Here is a 6,000-nt window from a genome sequence, read left to right as displayed (position 1 = left end):
TCACATTATTTTTTCAAAAACATCTTTGGCTCTTTTCTGTGGGATTATTTTTTAAATCATTTAATAAGACACTGATGTTTTCTTTTTTGATGCAATGTCACTTAATTTGTTTAATCCTGTCTATTCACCAGAAGTAGTAGCAAATTGTTTTAGGTAGTTTAAAAAAATCAAGCCTATCCTTAATGGAATTACTAATGGAAATATTCAAAATAATATATTACAAATATGTAATTGGGAAAAAAACCTGCAACTAAATATACTTACCCCAAATTTTTCATTGAAGAGGAAGACATTTATTTGAACATAGCATTTCTAATTTGTTTAAAATAATTAGGGCTACTAAATTCAATGTAATATATGGGGATTAAAATAATGGGTTCCAGCACCAGACCTCCCAGTTTGATTCTTGCTCTACGTCCACACACCATGTGATCTTTGGTAGGTCATTTCACTCTTTTGTAAAATACATATAAAAGTAGCACTTGTTCATAGGGTTGTGGTGAAGATTAAACGAAATATATATAGCATATCTTTATGCAGCATATTTTAAATATATTTAGTAAATATAAAATTATATATATCTATATATGTAAAACAGCATAGGGATGGTGCATAGTAAGTAGTACATAAGAACTGCTATTATCACTATTGCTATTTTTAAGAAAGGCTTTGTTTTTGGTTTTGAATATGGATAATCATCCATCATTATTTTTCTAAGACAATAAAATTTGTCACACTATTAGAATCAAAATATGCAAACCCACTTCATAATTCATTCATTAAACAGATATTTATTGAGTACCTTATGTGCCAGAAGCTGTATTAGGCATTAGATATTTAATATTTTTCAGATTTTATTTAGAGATATCGAAGCTCTCTAACACTTTTTAGGGGTAACTGCCTGTATGGTACAGTCAAAAACAATTTCAAGGACTGTTTTAACTGTGAGAGGCCCTACTCCTCACTCAACCCTATTCCTTGCCTTTATGCAAACTAACATTTACAGGCCAAGCTTTTTCTTACAAGCTTTAAAAAATATTATCTCTTGGATAGTGATCCAAAATAAACAGTTCAAATAAGATATGCTTTGGGAAAATGTTAATAAACTTGCCCCTGGCAAATTATTTGAGTTTCCTTGTATTTTTTTCACTTGGCAGGGATTTTATTTGGGGTTAAAAAAAAAAAGAAATTAGGAAAATTAACATAAAACTTTACAGATAGATACTTTCATTCTAAAAGTGACAATTTTCCTACAAAACCACTATTCAAGATTAAGAATTAAGAGTGCTTTATGTAAATTACATAAATTAGATTTGAAAAATAATGAAATCACCAGAAAGCTTAAAATCATTGCTATTGGACTTGATTCTCAGCATCTCATCAGTCAACAGGTCCTTACGAGTTTTTTGAGACTGACCACCAAGGCAGGTACAACCCTTTCCCCATGGAGCTTACAGTCTTGCAGGTAATGTAAAATAATTAGGAGGAATCAAGTAAATTACCAAACAAATAATAGCTACTAGAAAATACATTAAGCACTTCAGGAATGTGGTCCATATTATGACATTCAATATGACCCGCACTTTGGCATTTTTTTTTCAATATTCTAAAATCCTGTGTCTTAAGTTTACCCCAGACTCTTGCTGCCCATTTCCCCTGTTTAAAGCTGTTGGGAAGAGAAAACGAAGCAAAGAAGAAAACTGACACCATGAGTACACACAGGCCCCAAAGGTGGCTATTGTAATTGCTATTGTTTCCTCTAGTTCACTTGTCACCCATTCTCATTAACAAGTAGGGAGTATTTTGCTCACTAGTATAGTCATTAACAATTTGGTGAAATTCCAAAATCCACAAACTGTAGAAATTTTCCTGGATCCCCTGCTTGGAGAAACACTGTAAGCAACTTACAGCACTCTAAATCAGAAAAGTTGGCCCAGAAAACCATTTATGCAATTTCTCTGCTTTTATTTTGAGGAATCTTCCTAAAGAAGTATCTAGAGAATCAGATGTAATTTTGAGCAGGGTATGCTAACATGGCTTCAACAGTGATTTTACTTTTTTTGTAATTTTTCACTCAACATCATTCTTTCCAGTGATGTCTCATGCTGGCCCAGTTGACTGTCTGACCATATTTGCTCTGGTGTTTGATACAGCAAAAAGCAGACATAAAAATTACCTTCTTCAACCTGATGCTAATTTCAGTGAAATCTCCCCAGATGCATCCTCTCTCCTTTTTCCCCTACTAAATCTATATGATTTCAGAATCCATTTCTTGATTATACTTTAATAGAAAATAGTAAATCTTTGCTATTTTAAAGTAATTCAAGACCCTTATTTTAGCTATAGATTTCTTCTTAGTTAGTCATCATAACTAATAACTAACAAACATAATTATTTTTTCTTCCTTGCCTCACCATAGAAGTATGTTGCTTACACCCCTTCAAGTTGGGAGATGGGGAAGGTCAGGGAGTTTTCACACAATCCTACCCACTTTGATCACATACTGCCTCCAGCTACTAACCTTTAGAGCCCATGGCCTCCCACTGCCAGTCACACCCTAACAGAAATTTTAAGAGTGACTCTTTCAGCTCCCTCCAGGCAACAATTGAGAATGATACAACCCTGATCCTGAATCTAGGTCAGTGAGGCTGCCTACCTTGAGCTAACTTTGGTCCTCACAACCAAATGCTGGATTCCAATTCAGCATACCAGGGACTACAATTACTTGACATATTCCTTGGAATACCAAACCAGGCAGACTGAAGTTTCCATACTTCTCCAGGGAATTTAAACCATTAAACCAGTACAAAATAAAGATTTAAACATTTGTCTTATCTGATGTACATGTACAGAGTATCTATATTTGTGGAAGGGAAGGGAAATTTCTGTATTTTGATTTGATATTTGACATTATTTTTTCCTTTTTAAAATTTCAACTGTAAGGAAATTGAGTCAAGGGAAGTAAAATAGTTCAGACAGAAAGTGTGAGAACTCCTCTTGGAAGCATTAATATTCTCATATTCATTTATATGCACTTTTTATTTTTATCCCCAAAATAAAACAGATTAAACCAGTGATGCATTTCTAGTCCAAGTATTTGAATTTTCCTTGAAATTAACTTTTCACAGTTTTTCATTCTCTCTTACAATCCTTGGTAAATTACCTATTTCTTCACATTTACAAATTGTTTTCCTTGCGTATTCTTTTACTTGTGATACTTGTGGTAAACACAGAGTTTGGCTGCTTTCAATTTGTTTGGTAACCAGTGCTATTGTTTTTTGGTTTTTTTTTCTATTTTAAAAACAAATTCATAACATTTGGAAGTTTAAAAAATCCATTATAAATCCAAAGACTTCCTATGCTGGAAAGAGTGACCTTCCATTTTTCAGAGTAATGGAAATACTGAGGGTTATTAACTTATTGAAAGTTATGTAAGTTCTAAAGGATGCAAAGGAAATAGATTACTTCACATGTATTTTGTTGTATTAAGTGTTTCATATTTTCATATTTTAAATCACATGCCACTTGATATTTTTTAATGGCCTACTAAACACAAGGACCTACAATAGCTACTATGGGGTAGAAAATGATGAATTAACCCAACTCTTGCTCTGGAGTAACTTTTGGCATAGTAAGGGAGATAAAGAACTATAAATTAAAAGAAACTAAGAGCCATGGGAAAGAGGGAGGTTAGAAGATGAAGAGAATTATCTCAACAGGGAGGATCAGATAGATTTCCTAGATTAGGTAATCTTTCAGTTGAGTTTTAAACAGTAAGATTTGAGCATATAGAGATGAGGAAAGATCATTTCAAACAGAAATGTAGCATAGCAGAAGTATGGAAACAAATAAATCTGTCAGGTTTTGAAAAAAGAGAGCCATTCAATTTGTTAAGTGCCTAAATCAGGATGATGTGCACATCAGAAATTATTGTAAAAGTGTGTTCAGCTTCTTATTGGGGTGGGGTTGGGAAGTAGGAAAGGTGGCTGGAGATGAAAGAATAGAAATAAAGCAATATCAATCTACTCAGTATCATCACCCACAGATCAGCATTTTGAATAATCAAGATGGCATAATTTTTATGTGGAAACTTTCTACTTGGAGTGTTTTATTTTCATTATTCTGATGTTTTGACTTAATCATGTCATGAAATGTATCTAACATCTGTAAAATGATGAAAGGTAGGGGCAAATTCTTAGTGTGGGTTCCTGTAACTTTTAAGAGATACCTGATTAAACACCTAATATTTTATCCATACTTTATTTACTTTTTAGTAAGTATTAATCCTTGAGAGGTATAGCATCACCCAGATACTGTGTCCAATGGCCTTAACAGGAAGATTGTTTCAGAATTTGGCACAAACCGTGCCACTGTTTGCACTGGCATGAGTGATCTTACCCCAGATTACTCTGGTTTTACTTGATTTGCCACCAGGAGTCACCATTTTGCTCTTTGCTTTGTAAGCATAAGAATATTTCTGGCCTAAATAGAATTTGGTGTTATCTCAGGCATAAACCTCTTCAATATTAGAAAGAGCTATGTGCTTCCCCTGTTTCTAGAGATCCCACTTCAGCCAGCAAATGGCCCTGGACCACAGCTTTCCAGACATACTTACATTTGAGAAATCATGTTCCCAACAAGCCTTCACAGACCCCAAGATGGGGGAAAGAGAATGCTCAGTATTTTAAATACTCATTCCAACCCATTTATTCTTTTTCTGTTTTTATCAATACCTATTATGTATGTATAAGAACTGTGCTTGCTGCTGTGCATGATTTTAAAGAGTGTGGTAGTAAAAAAATAAGATTGGCCTATAAGCAGAAAAAAAAACATTAATAACATACATATGAAGCAAAGCTACTGAAATGAATATTGCCACATGAAAGCCAAGACTCCTGAGGGCAATACGTGGATCCTTGGGAATAAAAGGAATTCATTTACCATAGCTCCCTTCCACCAATAATTCATTTCCATTGCTCCCTTTCAACAAGAATCTAATGTTGACATTGCTCCATAGACCAATAACATACCTAAATATAAAGCTTCTTTGAACGTGATTCAATGCATAGGCAAAAATAAAGTCTTTAGACGATTGAGAATATTTTTATATGAGCAATAATGTTGACCTGCAGAGGAGTTAGTCATACAGGATAATAGTCCCGAGTTAAACATGGAAAGACCACCTTTACTTCCATCTATTTTGGAGGGAGAGGCAGATGGCTCTAAATTTCTATGTCCTAAAGAATTATTTAGATTGAAGGACCCTAAATCTGCCCTCTGCCCCCCCTATTGAATATCTGATAATAAAAAATATTGATAAGAATTAAAATTGGTCTCCATTTGAAGCATGCAAATCCAGTAAGTTTGGCTTTGAGCTCTCCCATGCTTCTATCACAAGACTGTGATTTGGGCCTTCTTTTTATCTTCAGATATAATTGGCTACATTTGAAAAGCTTTGCAGCTGTGTTGGATACTGTTGACATTTCCTAAGTATGACTCACATGACAAATTATATTTGATAGAGAGTCCACTGGGATTTGCAGAGAAGAGGTTCAATCCTGAGAGCAATTCAGTTAACTGAAGACCCAACAGGGAACTCCTGAAGTCCTACAAGATGTTGCATCCTAGACTCTATGTCAAAATTTATAAAGCAGTCACACAGTTCTGGGATGAGTCAGTGTGTTAGGTAATGAGGTGAATTCCAATTTTCTATGAATTTTCAAATATAATTTCAATAATAATTATTATGACAAATCATCAGTGAAACATATGTGTATAAAGACTTCATTCAAGGGGACATAATTATAATACTTCAAAAGCTTTTATAATTCAAACATGTATATTAAGGCAGTTGCCAGGATATTTTACTTGCTCAAATTTTTTTTAACCTTTAAAACTACATATATTTAAAAGAATATGTGTATATGTAAGTACATGTATATTTATATTTGTATATAAATATACACACAGATACACATACAAACCAACACAAAGGACTCC

At 33.7% G+C, this 6,000-nt stretch overlaps 1 pseudogene; it reads right to left on the bottom strand.

The window, feature by feature from the left end:
• Positions 1 to 4,270: 4,270 nt before the first annotated feature.
• Positions 4,271 to 4,609, bottom strand: LOC118910806 (60S ribosomal protein L35a-like; annotated as a pseudogene).
• Positions 4,610 to 6,000: the final 1,391 nt, after the last annotated feature.

The sequence above is a fragment of the Manis pentadactyla genome, chromosome 6, assembly GCF_030020395.1.
Source record: "Manis pentadactyla isolate mManPen7 chromosome 6, mManPen7.hap1, whole genome shotgun sequence".
Taxonomy (NCBI): domain Eukaryota; kingdom Metazoa; phylum Chordata; class Mammalia; order Pholidota; family Manidae; genus Manis; species Manis pentadactyla.
The sequence above is the reverse complement of the archived record's forward strand: the minus strand, read 5'-3'. Positions and strand labels throughout refer to the sequence as shown.